This window comes from Bubalus bubalis, chromosome 1 (assembly GCF_019923935.1).
Source record: "Bubalus bubalis isolate 160015118507 breed Murrah chromosome 1, NDDB_SH_1, whole genome shotgun sequence".
NCBI classification, from domain to species: Eukaryota; Metazoa; Chordata; class Mammalia; order Artiodactyla; family Bovidae; genus Bubalus; species Bubalus bubalis.
This window is the reverse complement of record NC_059157.1, coordinates 50,296,396-50,317,672: the sequence shown is the minus strand read 5'-3', so window position 1 is coordinate 50,317,672 and position 21,277 is coordinate 50,296,396. Positions and strand designations below refer to the sequence as shown.

The following is a 21,277-nucleotide window of genomic DNA, read 5'->3' as shown; positions in this document are numbered from 1 at the left end:
GAGAACATAGCGTCTTAATGAAATTCAAAAGTATTTCCATGCTGGAGGTCAGATCTTTAGAGCATCCAACTTTTCTTCCATCATGCGTTTTTGAATCTATTTTACATGTGTGTTTCTTGTTAGGTGCATTTTTTAAAGTAAATATGCTATTATGATATTTAATTCACTATCTACTGGACTGAGATATTGTGAGCAGAGGACATCTTCAATTTCTCATATAGAAACTAGCAATAGCTTCAACTCCCACAGTGAAAAATCAGTCAAACAATAAGTTAAGTTTTTAGTAAAAACCAGTTGAAATAACAGAACAATTAGTCTTCAAGGATATTTAAGTCCTTAGAACAGTGGCTAATTTTGGTAAGCCATAATTATATCAGTTAATTTTTTTAAACATTACAACTAACCTGTAGTTTTGTGTTCTTGATTTTAAAATACAGAATACATTACTTTTTAGACAACACAATATTCCTAATTACAACATTTACTAGATTTTTTTTCTCCTATTATTTATTTTCAGGAATTAATTTGTTTCTCCCTAGTTGAGTTGCCCTCTCTGATCATATCAGAGTGAGCTTTGCACAGGATCATTCTTTTCTCCCATTCTTCTCTGGTGTGTTGTTCTGAATATACTCAATTCTCAAATATATTCCAAAAAATAAAGCAAGTCTTATTTCACCTTTCATACCCTTCAAAGTAATCTCTGTTGCCATATTCTGCTTCACAGCAAAATGTCATATGTGTACTTCCATGGAGGTATTTTAGTATGCCTTTAGCACTTCAGTCATATTTTTTTGGCCTTTGGCCTCCACTACTCTACTGAAATGCTTCTGCAGAAATCATCAAGACTTCCCTGGTGGCCCAGTGGTTAAGACTCAAAGCTTTCACTGCAGTGGGTATGGGTTCCATCTCTGGTAGGGAAATTTAGATCCCATATGCCATGTGGCATGGCCAAATATAAAATAAGCAAACAAAAACTGCTGAGTCTTGTCAAATCCAGAGGTCAAGTGTTCATTTTCCCCAGCTTCTGAGTACAGTTAGATCCACCAACCTCTTTTTTTATTCTTAAAAACTTCAACCTTTAGCTTCACCCTATGCACACAGCTTTGGTTCATTTCCCACCTCAGCAGCTGCTTCTTCTCAGTGTGCTCTCTTTAGTCTCCTCAGATTTTGTCCTCAAATTTTAGAGTTCCCAAAGATGTGTTCACCCCACTCATATAGTCACTAGTCTTTACCTAAACTCTGTTTGATTGGAGCACTTTGGATGCATTCTTTTGTACAATCAATTTCAATTCCATTTTCAGTCTTATTACTTCATATATAATTTTCATATATATTTCCAATGTTATTCTATATATCTTCAAATTAACACTATATTTTCATAGATGAATAGTGATTAGAAATTTAAGACAAATTGCATTCATGATTCTCTATACTCCCTAGTCTAATTTCTTTTCCATCTCATAGCACGCATGGCACAAATTAGATCTAACTTTCCTTTACTGAAATCCTGTAAGTTTTCCACATTGGGATTGCTAGAGTAGATGCCAGACATGCAATTAGATTTGAATTTCAAAATATTGATTTTCAAATCAAAATTCAGAAGATTGGATTTCCCGAAGATTGCAAGAGGGATACTTAAACTAAAAATAATGTATTTATATGACATTCAGATTTAACTTACTTGCTTTCATTTTTATGCTACACCTGGATACAGCTTGGGAAACATAGCTGACATAATCCAACATGTCCAAGCTATGACCACATCCATCAGTTCATCTGGTAACCCCTTTCCTCTCCATTAAATATTCACACTTCTTTGAGTGCCTTTCAGTCCTTCAAACAGACATACTTTGTTTCCACTTCAGGTTTTCTGCCCTCCAGTTCTAAGTAACAGCCAGAATGACTTTGCATTCTCTCTTCTCCTAGAGAAGCTTTTTCTGACTACTCAGCTTGAATCACTCCTTACAAATAAGTCTTTAAATTCCCCATAACTGACAATGGCTTAGTGTGTACATAAACCCATCGCTATCAGAAATTAACTCATCCTTTTTTATATCTTTGTCTGTCTTGAATTTCCTGATCTGGATTAATCTAGATTATATGCGCCATAAAAATATTGACTTTATCTGGTATGTTCACTGCTCCATCCTTAATAGTGTTCAATATATGACTGGTTCTTAACAAAGTTTGATGCATGAAAGAAGTCATAAATGATCAAATCAATGAAACAGAAAGAGTACTTGTATATTGCCGGGAGCCACCACGGGAGATCCCACCCATGACAAAGGTCGTGCGGAGAAGACCTGACAGGCAAAGGCGGATCAGGACTCGAGGGATTCCCTGGACCTGTTCGAGCATCTACCCCAAAACCAAAATCTGTCTGTCTGCTGTTTACTATATTATGCCTTTCAACCACTCTTCTGATATTATCAGGGGGCTATCCCCAACCACCTTTCTCTGGAGAAAATCAGCTTAGGGCTCTAAGTTGATAAGTCTCCTGGGCATGAAAGGAATATTTCTATTCTAACCCCTCTGTTGGCATTCTAGCTTGCTTGACAGGTTTTTTTCTTACTCTTACAACTAACGCACATGATTGTTCACAACTTCCCAACCATGAAAGGCATGGGATGCCTAAACATTCTAAAAATCCTAATGGGCATAGAGCCCTTTAAGAATGAAAAATTATTAGAATAGTACTGGTAAAGGGCTTCATTATTGGGCCGATGCTTACTGCCAAGTTCCCATATCCCTTATCCATTGTGCACCTGGGAGTGCATTAGTTAATGTAGTTGGAATGTAAGAAAAACAAGTAGTAGCCTTGGTATTAACCACATCAGACCTTTAAGCTAATAAGTTCTTTCTTTGTTGTGACCCACTGCACCTTTGCTCTGTGAGAATGTAACTCTGTTTAGTACTTTCTGAGGCTGACACAGATTAGAAATATAAAGAAAAAACACTTCAACTAAAACAAGTTTTCTGGTTGATCAACCTTTATCAAAAAAGGGTCATAAAATGTCAACAGACCTCCAGGCCAGAAGATAATGTACATAACACAAAGACCCTTATAAATGAAAAGGTATGCAGAAAACATCCTGGTCCCGATGAAGGTCAAACTGATGTAATATTGAGCTGACTCTGCCTGACTTTGTATCTTTCACTTCTGGAAATGTGTAACTCAGAGTATAAAAGCCCCTTTTGAAAATAAAACTGTGGATCCCACTTCACCAGAGCTCTGGTCTCTGTGTCTTTCTTTCTTTCTCTCTCTCTCTCTTCTTTTTTCAGGCTGACTCCCTGGAACACAGAGGCTCTCTGAGTTCACTTTTTTGCCCAGGCTTCTAAGACCCAATCCAGAAGGCGCTCTGTGTCTCCGCCCCATTGAGAGGGTGCCTGAGGCCTCCGTGAACAGAACAAGTCCCGTCTCAGGGGCTATATTGGCTTTCTGTGTAAACCAAGGAACATCAGCCTCTTTCTCTCTTCTTTATTCTTTCTCCTTTATTTTCTTATCGTTTGACCCCAGACCATCAGGTTCCAGTCCATTATAAGACCCGTGTCATCTCTCTTGCCAACACCATCCATCCTGAGGGTACCCTTGGATCCTGCTGGGGCTAGACCCTGGCATTATATTCCTTTTGAACTTCATATACTGAAATAATTTTAGATTATAAAAAGTTGCTTAAACATACAAAAAAATTCTCATATATCCATTTCTCAATGTCCCCTAATAACTTTTATAACCATAGTGCAATTATCAAGCCAAATTAATTTTGTACAAAAATTTCTTTCATTAACATCTTTTTTTTTTTCTTTTTCGGTTCCAGGATCCACTTCACATTGTCTTTGCTCCCATATATTTTCAGTCTTTTCCAGTTAGTGAGAGTTACTCCATCTTTCCTTGAGTTTCCTGTCCTTTACAATTTTAAACTGTTGGATATTTAGTAGTTCTTTTCAGTTGCTCTGCTTCTGCTGCTGCTGCTGCTAAGTTGCTTCACAGTTGCTCAGTAGTGTCCAACTTGGTGACACCATGGGCTGCAGCCCGTGAGGCCTCCCTGTCTATCACCAACTCCCAAGCTTGCTCAAAGTCATGTCCATTGAGTCAGTGATGCCATCCAACCATCTCATCCTCTGTTGTCCCCTGCTCCTCCCGCCTCCAATCTTTCCCAGAATCAGGGTCTTTTCAAATGTCAGTACTTTGCATCAGGTGGCCAAAGTATTGGAGCTTCAGTTTCAGCATCATTTCTTCCAATGAATATTCAGGACTGATCTCCTTCAGAATGAACTGGTTGGATCTCCTTGCAGTCCAAGGGACTCTCAAGAGTCTTCTCCAACACCACAGTTCAAAAGCATCAATTCTTCGGCGCTCAGCTTTCTTCACAGTCCAACTCTCACATCCATACATGACTACTGGAAAAACCATAGCCTTGACTAGACAGACCTTTGTTGGCAAAGTAATGTCTCTGCTTTTTAATATGCTGTCTAGGTTGGCCATAGCTTTTCTTCCAAGGAGCAAGTGCCTTTTAATTTCATGGCTGCAGTCACTGTTTTCAGTGATTTTGAAGCCCAAGAAAATAAATTGTCTCACTGTTTCCACTGTTTCCCCATCTATTTGCCATGAAGGGATGGGACCAGATGCCATGATTTTAGTTTTATGAACATTGAGTTTTCAGCCAACTTTTTCACTCTCCTCTTTCATCAGGAGGCCCTTTAGCTCTTCTTCACTTTCTGCCAAGAGTGCCATATTTAGTAGAATATTTCCCAATTTGGGTTTGTCTGACGCTTCCTCATACCTAGTGAGGTTATACATTTCAGCAGAATACCGAAAGAGATGTGCCTTTTTCAGTATGGTATATCAGGAGACAAATCATATCCATAAATCTTTGAGAGTTTCTGGGATCATTTTTAAACTCTAATTTCTAATGGAATAAGTCCTCTAATCCTTCCCTGTATCTCCAGGGTAAATGAGGTTAACCTTCATGGTCTTGCCTTGGTTTTGTGTCATGTATAAAATTATTGATACCCATTTCTGACAAGTATAAACCAAAGTGCAGTATATAACATTGCTTCTCAATAAAAGTTATAATACAGTTATTCAATGTTGTACAAGTGAACTCTGTCACCCCGTCATCTGTCCCACAAAAATCCCATCCTTCTCTTCCACTTCAAAGCCACCCTTTTGTTTCCAGTTCTACATATATGCAGGTAGAAGATTTTAATTTAGTTTTTAAATTAAAATAAACTTTTCAACAAGCTGAATCTTCATGGGTTAAATGAGCTCATGGAGCTAGTAACTGAGTTTAAATTTGGAATCTAGAATAAACATCAAGCCACATTCCCTCCCCCCACCCCCCACAAAGACATATGATATATTGATAGGCATCATGACACACACTACAGATGCCTTGGCTTGGATACGTTGGTTATGAGGAATTCTTGAGATAGTTTTAATGCCACTTTAGCTTGAAATGTGAGTCCAGCAATGCCTGTGGTTTATCGCACGTGGCACTCATTTGGTAAATAAGGTAGTGTGCAGATTATAAACTTAAAACTCGTGAAACTGAATCTTCTTTTCAGCTGAATCTTCTCCTCACACCATGATCTTCTACAGCAACTATTATGGTGATTTGGGTTATGGCTTTGGTGACCTGAGATGTAGCTATGAATATGGCTGTGGTAGCTGTAGATATATCTGTTATCACCCATGCTGCTATGGAAGATACTGCTCTTCTGGTTTCTTTTGAGAAATTCTATATTGCTCATCTTTTGGGGATGTTCTCTTATGAGGATCCATGTATACCTCCCGCATTTTTTTATAATAAGGATGTCCGTGTCTGTTAAAAAATGAGTACCAAATCTAAGCTACTATGCAACATTAGAATTTTCTATTGAATTGCCAGTTTCCAACAATTTGTAACAATATTCATCTGATCTATCTTACTACTATATGATTCAATACGAATTTGTTGTTGTTCACTCACAAAGGTCTGACTCATTGAGACCCATGGACTATAGGAAGCCAGGCTTCTCTGTCCTTCACTATGTCCCAGAGCTTGCTCAAACTCATGTACTTAGAGTCAGTGATGCCATTCAACCATCTCATCCTCTGTCACCCACTTCTCCTACCCTCAACCTTTTACAGCATCAGAGTCTTTTCTATGAGTCAGGCCCTTGCACCAGGTCGCCAAAAGACTGGAGCTTCAGCTTCAGCATCAGTCCTTCCAATGAATATTCAGGGTTAATTTCCTTTATATTTGACTGGTTTGATCTCCTTGCAGTCCAAGAGACTCTCAAGAGTTTTCTCCAGCATTGCAATTTTAAAAGCATCAATTTTTCGGTACTCAGTCTTCTTTATGGTCCAGCACTCATATCGATATGTGACTACTGGAAAAGTCCTAGCTTTAACTATAAGGGCCTTTGTTGGCAAACTGATGTCTCTGCTTTTTAATATGCTGTCTAGGTTTGTCATAGTTTTTCTTCTAAGGAGTATGTGCCTTTTAACGTTGTGGCTACCAGCACCATCAGCAGTGATTTTGGAGCCCAAGAACATAAAATCTGTCACTGCTTCCACTTTTTATCTATCTATTTGCCATGAAGGGATGGGACCAGATTCCATGATCTCAGTTTTTTTAATGTTGAGTTTTAAGCCACCTTTTTCACTTTCCTATTTCATCCTCATCAAGAGACTCTTTAGTTTCTCTTTCCTTTCTGCCATTAGGATAGTATCATCTGCATCTGAGGTTGTTGATATTTCCTCCAGCATCTTGATTCCAGTTTGTGTTTCTTCTAGCCTTGCATTTTGTGTGATATACTTTGCCTATAATTAAACAAGCAGGGTGACAATATACAACTTTGATATACTCCTTCCCCAATTTTCAACCAGTCCATTGTTCCATGTCCAATTCTATCTGTTGCTTCTTGACCTGTATATAGGTTTCTCAGAAGATCAATCTTAACCACTTCCCTTTGGGAAAATGTCTAAAATGATTTTTTTTTTCAAATTTCTCTGTTTTCCCTACCTACAATACTTTGATATATATTATTTATGTAGATTTCTTTGATTGTGTGTGTGTTTTGTGTGAGGTGTTTGGCCCTTTCACTATCTATAGTATGAGATAATTTTTTTTAATTAAAAACATCTTGATTCTACTTAAATCTTTTTTATAAAAAAAAGGATAGCTACTCTGTTTCAGTTAGCTCAAAGTTCTTGTGGAGTATGATTAATAATTTTCAGAGTTTTTACAGCTATGTTTGCAATCTCTTTGGCTCATCTTGTGTCACTGGCTGTCTCTCTGATCCCTGACATTGCTGCCTGAAAGTGCAGAAGGAATTTCATCAGCCAAGTCTCTGTCTTTTGGTGGAGCAGGAGGATAGCAATATTCCCCATATATCTTTCTCACTGTCAAGATGTGTTTGCGGAGGACAGGAGAGCATCAGGTACATGAGGACACATTCTTCCTTAATTTGGAAATGATTCCCTTTAAATAACTAGAGGTATGGTTTGCCACTGAATAAGCTATTTCAAATATTTATGTAAAAAGAAGAGGACATTTAAAACATCAGTGTTCCAAACCTCTTTAAAAAGCAAATAGTACGGGAAATTTTTAATATAAATACTTTTAAGTATAATGTAAGGAGAATAAAGGAAAAATGAAGACGCAGGCACAATTAATTCAATATAAAATGGATAAACTATAAAGAAAATCAGTAATTCCTCAAGCTGGTAGTTTGAACAGATATGTCAAAGTGATGAATTCTAGATTTTGATCAATAATATAGGAGAGAGAATACAAATTATGAGTGTGAAGAATGAAAGAATGAACATTTTTTAAGATCCCACAGTCTCCACACAAAATGGATAAATGAAAGACGTTAGTCAATAATTCCACAACACAGTTGAAATGGAAAAATTTCCTTTAAACACTCCAATTACCAAAACCAACTCCAGTAAATCTGAGTCAGTCAGTTCAGTTGTTCAGTTGTGTCCGAATCTTTGCAACCCCATGGAATGCAGCAAACCAGGCCTTCCTGTCCATCACGAACTCCCAAAGCTTGCTCAAATTCATGTCCATAGAGTCAGAGATGCCATTAAACCGTCTCATCCTCTGTCGTCCCCTTCTCCTCCTGCCTTCAATCTTTCCCAGCACCAGGGACTTTTCCAATGAGTCAGTTCTTTGCAGCAGGTGGCCAAGAGTATTGGAGTTTCAGCTTCAACATCAGTCCTTCCAATGAATAATCAGGACTGATTTCCTCTAGGATTGACATGTTTGATCTCCTTGAAGTCCAAGGGACTCTCAAGAGTTTTCTCCAAGTCCACAGCCCAAGTCTTCTCCAAGACCACAGTTCAAAAGTGTCAATTCTTTGCTGCTCACCTTTCTTTATAGTTCAACTCTCTCATCCATACATCAGTTCAGTTCAGTTCAGTCACTCAATCATGTCCGACTCTTTGCAACCACATGGACTGCAGCATGCCAGGCTTCCCTGACCATCACCAACTCCCGGAGGCTACTCAAACTCAAAGTCCATTGAATTGGTGATGCCATCCAACCATCTAATCCTCTGTTGTCCCCGTCTCCTCCCATCTTCAATCTTTCCTAGCATCAGGGTCTTTTCAAGTGAGTCAGCTCTTCACATCAGGTGGCCAAAGTGTTGGAGTTTCAACTTTAACATCAGTCCTTCCAGTGAACACCCAGGACTGATCTTCTTTAGGATGGACTGGTTGGATCTCCTTGCTGTCCAAGGGACTCTCAAGAGTCTTCTCCAATACCACAGTTCAAAAGCATCAATTCTTCAGCACTCAGCTTTCTTTACATTCCAACTCTCACATCCATACATGACTACTGGAAAAAACAAAGCTTTGACTAGACTGACCTTTGTTGGCAAAGTAATGTCTCTGTTTTTAAATATGCTGTCTAGGTTGGTCATAACTTTTCTTCCAAGGAGCAAATGTCTTTTAATTTCATGGCTGCAGTCACCATCTGCAGTGATTTTGGAGTCCAGGAAAATTAAGTCTGTCACTGTTTCCATTGTTTCTCCATCTATTTGCCATGGAGTGATGGGACCAGATGCTATGATCTTAGTTTTTTTAATGTCAAGTTTTCAGCCAGGTTTTTCACTCTCCTCTTTCACTTTTATCAAGAGGCTCCTTAGTTCCTCTTCGTTTTCTGCCATAGGAGTGGTGTCACCTGCATTTCTGAAGTTATTGATATTTCTCCTGGCAATCTTGATTCCAGCTTGTGCTTCATCCAGCCCAGTGTTTCTCATGATGTACTCTGCATATGAGTTAAATAAGCAGTGTGACAATAAAAAGCCTTGATGTACTTCTTTTCCAATTTCGAACCAGTCTGTTGATGTCTAGTTCTAATTGTTGCTTCTTGGCCTGCATACAGATTTGAGTAGCACTTTATCTAATAAAGAAAATGAATGCACAGTTAAAAATAAATTTCCCCTAAATAAACTCTAGTCATAGATATTTCAGTGGTAAATTCTATTAAATATTTATACAGCATATTTATGGGTACCTTAAGAAAATTACAGAGACTGGGAACTTGACTTCAAATATTTTTATCTAAAAGCACTAGTAAGCAAGAGATACTTTTAACTTATTAATATTTTATTTAATACATGAAAAACACAAAAACTATCTTTATGAAGAATCATTTATATTTATCTATCTAACTATATCTAGGAGAAGTAGGTAAAAACATACTAATAATGGATGACTTTCCTCAGAACAAGACAGATAAAATAGAAATAATAAGTAAAACCTAAACAATATAATCAATTAGATAAAACTTATAATATATTGGTCTTTGCATCCCCATAATATAAAATGAAACTTCTTTCCAACACCCACAAAACAAACACTATAATTGATCATATATTTAATATTATGTTACACAGAATTAGCATCTTTTGTAGAGTAGAAATACAAGCAAGAATACTTCTTTATGTCATGCAACAAAACTCATAATTACTGGGGAAAGGAAAGAATAGAAAATCCCTTTAAAAATAAAATCAAGGAGTAGGGAAAACAATGAGTTCTTTACAACCTAGAAAATAAAAAGTCTTCTATTAGGAAACTTTGGGGGTAAAAGATGAAATACAAATGAAATTATAGATTTTTAAATAACTAATGAAAATTATCCATAATGGTTTTTGAGAGATATTTAAAGCAATGTTTAAAGAAAAATTCATAGCACCAAACACCTTTATCACTAAAAATAAAAGAAAAATCAATATTTCAGTCAGAACACTTCATAAAGGAGAAATAAGAAAACCAGAAAAGGAAAAAAAATAGATCAAAAAAACAGAAAGTAATGAAAGTGACTTAAATAACCAGCCAAAATGCTGTTATTGGAAAGAATTAACAGAATTATAAACTACTTGCTAACTTGAAGAAAAAAGACAGAAATCACATATAAAATAAATAACAAAAGAAAAATGAACATTAAAATGGAAGAAATTTGAAACATCATATGAAACTACATTTCAGAAATTTATAAATCTGAAAACCAAGGTGAAATAGATAATTTCTTAGCAAAATACAAATTACCAAAATGGACACTGTTAGTTTTAGAGATCAAAAACATACCAATTTCCTTGGAAGGAAAAAAGGATATTATTAACAAAATAGCCTACATAAAAGCTTAGTCCCAGATGAAGTCTCACAATTTCTATCAAATTTTCAAGCACAAGAAAATCCTAATACTGTAAGAATTGTTAAAGTGCACTGAAAATGAACAGCTTTCTAATTTCTTGTATGAAAAATGTGTAGCATTGAGTCTGTGGTAGGTAGCTCGCCCCTTTGATTCCTACCTTTTGATGTAAATATTTTTGTGTGATCCTCTCCCTGTGAGTATGAGACCTGTGACTTAAATAAAATATGGCAAGTGTATATTATTATGTGTGATTATGTTACACAAGACATCTCTGGCTGGAGTCTCTCTCCCTTCTTGCTGGTTTTGAGTAAACAGGCATCCCATGTTTGGGAATTTACTTGGGAAGGGAATATGGGCATTCTTTTGTGGCTTAGAGTAGCTTCTAGAAGACATCCTGCAAGGGGCTCTGGTCAACAGCCAGCAAGAAAATAAGTCTTTCATTTCTATAGCTAAAAGTGACTGCCAACAACAATGTGAACTTAGAAGTAGATCCTACCCCAGCTAAGCCAGTATCTTTAATTAGGACATTATGAGATGTTGAAGCTTTTCAGCCCATATCTGAAACAGTGTTTTTATCTTAATATTATAGTCCCCCATGCCTGCCATATATTTTCACAATTTATTGCTAGCTTGAGATGCAATTCATTATTAAATTATTCTTAATGTTATATCTCTCATACCTTTACAATGGACAGAAGTGATATTTGGCTTTGTGTTAAGAGTTTTCCAACATAATTTACCTTATTCCCTCAGAAGCAGAGGAGGAAACTGAAGTCTACAGAAAGTAAGTTGCTTTCCTAAGACAGCTGATATTTGAACTGATAAAGAAACTAACCTAAGAATAATAAGAGAAAAATAGCTCCCCAAGAAAGTAATTGTTGACTTTCTTAAAAACTGGAACACAAGCACTATCAGAAATACTGAAAATCAAATAATTGGCATAGAGACAAGAGTTTCTGTTTAGATTGAACAAGTTTATTAAGTCAACAGAGAAGCAAGCTCCAGCGTGAATGTCAAGGCAATTTCTTGACACCATCATCCTAATGAAAGCAGAAGTGTGAGGTCACATGTGAATTTCACCATCTCCCACTTAATGGAGTAAATTCAGGGAATTTTTAGGTTAGATGGTCGGGCAACAAAAGACCGTACTAGATTTCCATGATACAAGATAATAATCATCCAGGGAAACACTCAGAATATATAGGGTTCAGAACTGGTGAATCTTGACGTCCAGGTGCAGAGGAGGAGGCTCTTCCATGGCATCCTTAATAGTAGTAGCCAAAGCCAGAGCCATAGACAGAGCCACATCCATAGCCACAGCCAAGGCCTCCATAGCTACAGCTTCCATAACCAGAGCCCCCATAGAAGTTTTCATAGTAGCCACACATGGTAATAGTGTTGAGGCTTTCTGTGGGCAGAGAAGGAGCACAGGTGACTTCAATCTGGACAATTTCCCTGTAGAGGGCCTTTTCTATATACTTAGTGTGGATGGGAACCACTACACAAGTCCTAATTCTATTGGCTAATTTGCAGGACCAGTCTGAGTAATTTGCTGATTCCTGACTTTTAGTCATGGCCTCAGGAGGCTTGAGGATCTTTGCTAATGTTTAGTCACACCTGAATCATTTGTGAGCCATTAGTAAGAAACAACTGTCTCATATTCAAAGCTCTATTTGTATAAGATCTTCATATTATCCATTTCTAACCAATATTTATGGCAAGAAATAGCATTTGAGTAAATATTCTAAGCTTTCCCAATCAATGATTATATATTCTTTTGATGGCATTCAACACATCATGATAATATACCTTAACCTTGAGCTTTTCTATCTGCTGCTCCACACTTTTTTTTTTCCTTTAGAAATTCTCCTATGTTCATGTAAGAGATGGCTTACTATGAAAAAGCCAAAAGGTATCACTCAGCTTCATGAGACGATTGAAAAAAACCCAGTACTGTAGTTATGGTAGTTTAAAATTCTGGGCCACCAGGTCTGAGAAACCTGGACTTCTGTTTCTCATTTACATTAATATTTCTTCTTATGACTCTATATTGTAAATTCTATATTTTAAATGTTTTCTATAGTTTTAAAGTCATATCTTAAATCTATCGCCAGAAAACAAAAATTACTAGATTTCACTTATAAAGTTGCATTTTCATGAAAGGGTTTTCTTCAAATTTCAACTATTTGTAATATTTGTGTTTTGATTCAAAGGTGAATATAGATATTTTATTTTATTTAAAACAATGATACTGGCAGAGGTACCTTTCATGATGCTAGTAGACTAGGAGTTCTTGGTAAAATTGCTTGGACTATGAGAAACATATTAATTATGACATATAAATTTTTGTATGCAATGAATAATCTGAGCTGAGTGATTAAGTAAAGTTCAGTTCAGTTCAGTCACTCAGTCGTGTCCAACTCTTTGTGACCCCATGGATTAAGTAAAAAAGCCCTATAAACTTGTGTTCTTAGAAAGATGACTTCATAGATGTCAGCAGAGCCTAATAGATAAAACTAAAACTTTTGGAATCAGCTCTCCAGGTTGAAATATTATTTCCATCACTTGTAGCTGGGTGACCTGGAGAAAGAAATGGCAACCCACTCTGGTAGTCTTGCCTAGAAAATGACATGGACAGAGGAATCTGGCAGGCTACATTCTATGGGTCCGCAAAGACCCACAGACATGACTGAGCAACTAACACTTATAGTTGAGTGACCACTGTAACTGTGTGCCTCTGTTATACATTTGCAAATGGGATGGTAAGCAATATCTACCCCACACAACAATTTTGAGAATCAACTTAGCTGATATGTATCAAGCATTCAGAACAGTGTCTGGCACAGGCTAACACTGGCTACTACTTATTTCATCTGATAATGGTATTCATAGATATTTTGTTGAGTTGATAAAGAGAACTCAACTATAGTTGAGTCCTCCTTTTGGCATTGTGTTATTGAAGCTGAAGGGAAGGGAAACCATATATTAAGACTATGCATCTAAAAGTGGAAATCACACTATAAATGAACAAGTCCCATGAGTTACTCAACAAACATTTCACAGGCAAGTAGAGAATGCAGCAGATGGTACCTACCTATGTGGATCTGAGTGCAGACTCAATGATTTCCCTAGCACAACAAAAGACCTTTCTGGCCGTAGAGTTACAAAGATGTAATTCTAAATGGTAGGTAACTGACTGATCAGAAGAATTTTTTGGTTATGGCCATGAAAAGTGGCAATTTCCACTCTACTATCCACAGATATTAGCATGAGACAGATTAAGACACTCCCTTTCAATTAATAACATACCATTGTACATTGAAGTTCACCTCAGAAGTGCAGAAGGAATGGCAAAACTTTTAACAAAATTGAGTTTAATCCTAACAACTAGAATGTCATTGAATTTTGTTGAGTTTATTTGGAAGAACCAAGAATAAATGTTTTGAAATCCAGTATAAATAGCAGGCTTCCCTGATGGTTCAGCAGGTAAAGAACTGCTTGTAATGCAGGAGACACAGGAGATGAAGATTCAGTCCCTGGTTCAGGAAGATTCTCTGGAGGAGAAAATGACAACACACTCCAGTATTTTTGCCTGGAAAATCCTATGAACAGAGGAGCCTGGCAGGCTGTAGTACAAAGGGTTGCAGAGTCAGACACAACTGAACATGAGCACAGCTAATGGATAAACGTTGAGTCAAAATAGAATTTGGTAAAATATGAGAAATGAAATATATTTGTATACTTGCAAAGTTGTATTCTGCAAAAAATGTTATCTGAATTATGCATTAAAAATAAAATGTATATTTTTCTACAAAGAAATACTGTGCAGTATTATACACCTCATACTTAAGTAAATAAAGTGACTCAGCACTTCTGTGCTTACCGGGTGGCTCAGCTGGTAAAGAAACCACCTGCAAATGTGGAATAACTGGGTTTGATCCCTGGGTTGGGAAGATCCTCTGGAGAAGGGAACTGGTTACTCACTCCAGTATTCTGCTCTGGAGAATTCCATGGCCTGTACAGTCCATGATGTCGCAAAGAGTTAGACATGACTGAGCAACTTTAATTTTGTCTTTAGTACTTCTATTTCTTCAAAACTAAAGAAAATTACTTCCTGTACCGCAGTGGGTAGGTGAACTTGAAGGTACTAATAACCTCAAAACAATTTTAATCGATTTCAGTTTGCATAGTTTTTGTGATTTCATAGAATTTCATGGCAAAATTTAAATTTGAGCCCTTAAGGAGAAAGGGTTTTCAAATCAAGTTAAATATTTGTCATTCGAAGCACATGATTTGATTGTGCAAATGTTGTTGACACAACAGCAGTGTAACCTTGCCTGTGAAGGCTTCACTCTGCCTAATGAAATAAAAGATTTACGAGACCTTTGTCGTTGGTGTTGTTTGTGGTTAATGCACAACAATCTGTATTGAAGACAGCATTACCTGTGACTTGCCACATCTACTCTTAAGGAAGTATAGAAGATGATGTGAAGATGGTGATGTTAAAACTCAGGAAACCGTCTACCTTTTCTATACCGGCACTGTCTATTCCTGCCACCATGATCTACTATGGCAACAACTATGGGGCTATGAATATGATAGGCTTAGCTGTGGCTATCAAGGATATGGTGACTACGGCTATGACTGCTGTTGCCCCTATTACTATGGAAAATATTGGTCATAAACATTCTACTGAAAAACTCTAGAGCCACTGAACCCACTATATTTGTCCTCTTGTGAAATAGAGATTCTGCTGTTGGGCTTACTCATCTCATCCTGTCTCTTCAAAAAGCAACAATCTAAATTGAAATCTAAACCATCATGAAAATAATTCAGATCTCATCTTTCCCTGGTTCCATTGTACAATGTCGTAAAGATTTTTTTTTCTTAAATGCAATGAAAAGTTTCCTTTTGTTCTCTAAGTATTTCTTTGAATAAATTTAATCTCTTTGCAAATATGATACACTTTCACATCATTGCATATGGATGATTGTAGCATAAAAACTTGTATTTACTATCCCAAGGGATTGACTGACCCAAACCTTACCTCCACCCTTTATTTCCTAGTTTTTGTCCCTCTACATATTTCTCATGCTGTCTAAAGCAGAATTTCCATGGGACATAGTTAATTTCTTTCTCTTCAATAAATTCAATTTCCTTTTAACAAACAAAATGGCTCAAAACACACGTGAAGTCTGGTAGCTGCATGGGGTTGTCTGTCCATTTCTCTAGAACACAGAGGAACATTTTAAGTGGTGCTTCTGTGAGTTTTCCAGGTGTCTGTTTTCTATTTGCTGGTATACTCTTAGTTGCTTGATGTCATTTATATAGAATTTGTGTCAAGCTTGAAATTGAATATATAAGCCCTGAGGCAGCTCTAAGAACCTGGATGTCCTTTTAATAAATCTATTTATCATAAAGCTTCAATACTTTGGCCACCTGATGTGAAGAGCTGAATCACTGGAAAAGACCCTGATACTGGGAAAGATTGAGGGCAGGAGGTGAAAGGGGTAACAGAGGATGAGATGGTTGGATGGCATCGCCAAGTCAATGGACATGAGTTTGAGCAAACTTCTTGAGATAGTGAAGGACAAACAAGGAAGCCTGGCATACTGCAGTCCATGGGGTCACATAGAGCCAGACATGACTGAGCCACTGAGCAAGTTTCAGTTCAGTTCAGTTCAGTCACTCAGTCGTATCCGACTATTTGTGACCCCATGAACCATAGTACGCCAGGCCTCCCTGTCCACCACCAACACCCAGAGTCCACCCAAACCCATGTCCATTGAGTCAGTGACGCCATCCAACCATCTCATCCTTTGTTGTCCCCTTCTCCTCCTTCCCTCAATCCCTCCCAGCATCAGAGTCTTTGCACTGAGTCAGCTCCTCGCATCAGGTGGCCAAAGTATTGGAGTTTCAGGTTCAACATCAGTCCCTCCAATGAACACCCAGGACTGATCTCCTTTAGGATGGACTGGTTGGATCTCCTTGCAGTCCAAGGGACTCTCAAGAGTCTGCTCCAACACCACAGTTCAAAAGCATCAATTCTTCGGCGCTCAACTTTCTTTATAGTCCAACTCTCACATCCATACATGACGACTGGAAAAACCACAGCCTTGACTAGACAGAATTTTGTTGGCAAAGTAATGTCTCTGCTTTTTAATATGCTGTTAGGTTGGTCATAACTTTCCTTCCAAGGAGCAAGTGTCTTTTAATTTCATGGCTGCAATCACCATCCGCAGGAATTTTGGAGCCCAGAAAAATAAAGTCAACCACGTTTTCCACTGTTTCCCATCTATTTGCTATGAAGTGATGGAACTGGATGCCATGATCTTCGTTTTCTGAATGTTGAGCTTTAAGCCAACTTTTTCACTCTCTTCTTTCATTTTCATCAAGAGACTCTTTAGTTCTTCTTCACTTTCTGCCATAAGGGTTGTGTCACCTGCATATCTGATGTTATTGATATTTCTCCTGGCAATCTTGATTCCAGCTTGTGCTTCTTCCAGCCCAGCATTTCTAATGATGTACTCTGCATATAAGTTAAATAAACAGGGTGACAATATACAGCCTTAACGTATTCCTTTTCCTACGTGGAACCAGTCTGTTGTTTCATGTCCAGTTCTAACTGTTGCTTCCTTACCTGCATACAGTTTCTCAAGAAGCAGGTCAGGCGGTCTGGTATTTCCATCTCTTTCAGAATTTTCCACAGTTCATTGTGATCCTCACAGTCAAAGGCTTTGGCATAGTCAATAAAGCAGAAATAGATGTTTTTCTGGAACGCTTTTGCTTTTTTGATGATCCAGCGGATGTTGGCAATTTGATCTCTGGTTCCTCTGCTTTTTCTAAAACCAGCTTGAACATCTGGAAGTTCATGGTTCACATATTGCTGAAGTCTGGCTTGGAGAATTTTGAGCATTACTTTATTAGCGTGTGAGATGAGTGAAATTGTGTGGTAGTTTGAGCATTCTTTGGCATTGCCTTTCTTTGGGATTAGAATGAAAACTGACCTTTTCCAGTCCTGTGGCCACTGTTGAGTTTTCCAAATTTGCTGGCATATTGACTGCAGCACTTTCATAGCATCATCTTTTAGAATTTAAAATAGCTCAACTGGAATTCTATCGCCTCCACTAGCTTTGTTCATAGTGATGCTTTCTAAGGCCCACTTGACTTCACATTCCAGGATGTCCAGCTCTAGGTGAGTGGGAGTGATCATACCTTCGTGATTATCTGGTTCATGAAGATCTTTTTTGTACAGTTCTGTGAATTCTTGCCACCTCTTCTTAATATCTTCTGCTTCTGTTAAATCCATATCATTTGTCCTTTATTGACCCCATCTTTGCATGAAATGTTCCCTTGGTATCTCTAATTTCCTTGAAGAGATCTCTAGTCTTTCCCATTCTATTGTTTTCCTCTATTTCTTTGCATTGAGCAAGTTTATCATAGACCATTTTGATTATGAAGTCATTTCATGTGTTCAGCCATTCACTCATTCCTTCAATACTGAGCTCCTAAAGTATGCCAAACATGTTGCTGTGTTGGGAGAGAGCATTTTGTAAAAGATTATTTGAAATAATCATTGTGACACTACTAAGTTTTATTTGGGTATCAGTTCAGTTCAGCCGCTCAGTAGTGTCTGACTCTTTGCCACCCCATGAATCGCAACACGCCAGGCCTTCCTGTCCATCACCAACTCCCAGAGTTCACCCAAACTCATGTGCATCAATTTGGTGATGCCATCTAGCCATCTCATCCTCTGTCATCCCCTTCTCCTCCTGCTTCCAATCCCTCCCAGCATCAGGGTCTTTCCCAATGAGTCAACACTTCGCATCAGGTGGCCAAAGTATTGGAGTTTCAGCTTCAGCATCAGTCCTTCCAATGAACACCCAGCACTCATCTCCTTTAGGATGGACTGGTTGGATCTCCTTGCAGTCCAAGGGACTCTCAAAAGTCTTCTCCAAAACCACAGTTCAAAAGCATCAATTTTTCAGCACTCAGCTTTCTTCACAATCCAACTCTCACATCCATACATGACAACTGGAAAAACCATAGCCTTGACTAGATGGACCTTTGTTGGCAAAGTAATGTCTCTGCTTTTTAGTATGCTATCTAGGTTGGTCATAATTTTCCTTCCAAAGAGTAAGCATCTTTTAATTTATTTGTGTGTAGCATTTATAAAATCCTGACATCCATGTAATATTAAAGTGTTGAATGTAGAATATTCTAATTCATTTTATAGTTTTTGCTAAATGAAGAGTTTTAATGGGTTTTGACCCCATTTGTAAAAAAAAAAAAAACCTTCTCAATTAATTTGTATAAACATGTTACTGAAATTAAAGGGAGTATTAATTTATTAGCTAAATTTCAAAAACAAATTGCATAACTAGATAGTGGAATTAAAAAGATGGTAACCATAACTCTGTATGCAAGAGAGCAAAAGAGACACAGATGTATAGAACAGTCTTTTGGACTCTGTGGGAGAGGGATAGGGTGGGATGATTTGGGAGAATGGCATTGAAACATGTATAATATCATATAAGAAATGAATCGCCAGTCTAGGTTTGATGCAGGATACAGGATGCTTGGGGCTGGTGCACTGGGATGACCCAGAGGGATGGTACGGGGAGGGAGGTGGGAGGGGGGTTCAGGAAGGGGAACACGTGTACACCTGTGGCGGATTCATGTTGATGTATGGCAAAAACAATACAATATTGTAAAGTAAAAAATAATAATAATAATAAAGAAATGATAAATGGTTAAAAAATTATTAAAAAGTAAAAATGATTTGGTTGATGTAACATATTTTCCAACCTTTAAAATAAATTGAATTTGAAAATAAATTTCAAATCTATGTTTTCACAAAATTTTAAACAAATTTTCCTAATGGCCTATACCACGATCTATATAATATAAATTCTTTCTCTTATAAATAATTCTGTATGTTTTGTACTTAATGAGTATTTAGTGGTAATTAATACATATAAACATTTGGAGATAAATTGTTAAATTTAAATTTGAGATTCAACCTCAAAATATTGGGTGGTATGGTTTTCTTGCATGTGTGCTCAATCTCTTCAATAACGTCTGACTCTTTACAACTCTATGGAGTGTAGCCCCAGTCCATGGGATTCTCCAGGCAAGGGTACTAGAGTGAGTTGCCATGCCCTCCTTCAGGGGATCTTCTCTACCCAGGAATGGAACTCATGTCTCCTGCGTTACAGGTGAATTATTTACTGCTGAGCCACCAGGGAAGTCCCACAGTTTTCTTACCTAAAAGTTTAAAGAATTCCTGCTCTAGACCAGGAATTCTCAAAGTGTGATTTTTTGACCCCTGTGGGAACTGAAGACCCTCTCAAGGGTCCATAAGACTCAAACTATTTTCACATGTTTATTTACTCTTTTAATCTAATAAATTCATGAATATACAGTGACATTTTCCAGATACATGTTATAACATATGCTACCACAACTGATTAAATACAGAATCAAATATGAGATACCCATGCCACACATTTCTTCTGCCGTTATTTCAAGAAATCTTTTCTGGAAAAACTCAAGGACAACTTTAAAACCAAGCTGAGGATTTGGGAACCTAAAAGGTGAAACGTGGGGGAAAACTCAGCATTAATACTTGGATTTCTTTTTTAAAAAATGATTAATTGCATAATATAATGGTGTACTCACATGAAATGAATCAAGTCATGGTTATAATTAAATAAAACTCTCAAGATAAAAAATGATATATGATTTTATATTAGCATTTGAACGTAGTAAATATTTTATTTACTGACTAGTTTAATGACAGTAATGAGTAGAAAATATTATTTAGTCTGAAGAGTCATTTGCCTGAAAGAAAGAATTACATAATTTAAAAGATAATTTAATCCAGGTACCTCCTCACTTTATCACTTCACTGCTCAAATAGACATTCTCTGGGTTCCTTGATTGCATATGAAAAAAATTATTAAAATTGAGCCAAAGGGCTTAAAATTGACAACATTTCAAAGAACTTGAATATGGACTTTAAAACTGAGTAAGAAAATCTCCAAAATACAAAAGGAATCTCTAAAATTAAGGACATGTGACAGGATTATTGGATCCCAGGATAAAGTTTATAATATTTGCTGTAAGCCCCTTTCTTTACTTTTTAAAACAAGTGTTTCAGGAAGTTTTGTTTTTATTTTTAATTTTTTTAAATATGGAATGATTCATGAATGTACATGTCATCTTTATACAGGAGCCATGCTAATCTCTGTATCATTTCATTTTTTTTTTTTTTAGTATATATGCTGCTGAAGTTTTGAAGTTTTATTATTATGAAGCTTTACTATTCAAGTTTGTCTGAAATATACTATAGAGAGTGTATAAAATTCTATGTGCAGATGGTGACACTCAAATTGAGGGAAATAACTCCCTGCTATACAACTGAAACTTTCATCTCTGATACCAGGCACTGTTATAGGTGGTCTGGGGTGTGACTCTGGTCCTGGCCATAGGTGGAGCCCATACCATGGCTGCTGCTGCCTGTGTTGCTAGAGCAGATCCTGACCCTGTGGATTCTACTGGTGTATCCAGAGCAACACAGTCTGCTGGACTCCTTCATTGGGATTCCTCACTCTACTTCCATG

At 37.2% G+C, this 21,277-nt stretch overlaps 1 non-coding gene across 1 annotated transcript; it reads right to left on the bottom strand.

Annotated features, from left to right (window-relative positions):
• Window positions 1–20,841: 20,841 nt before the first annotated feature.
• On the bottom strand, window positions 20,842–20,945 carry LOC112587414. Its single transcript, XR_003111898.3, has one exon. It is a non-coding gene; the product is annotated as a U6 spliceosomal RNA (small nuclear RNA).
• Between the last annotated feature and the right edge of the window lie 332 nt (window positions 20,946–21,277).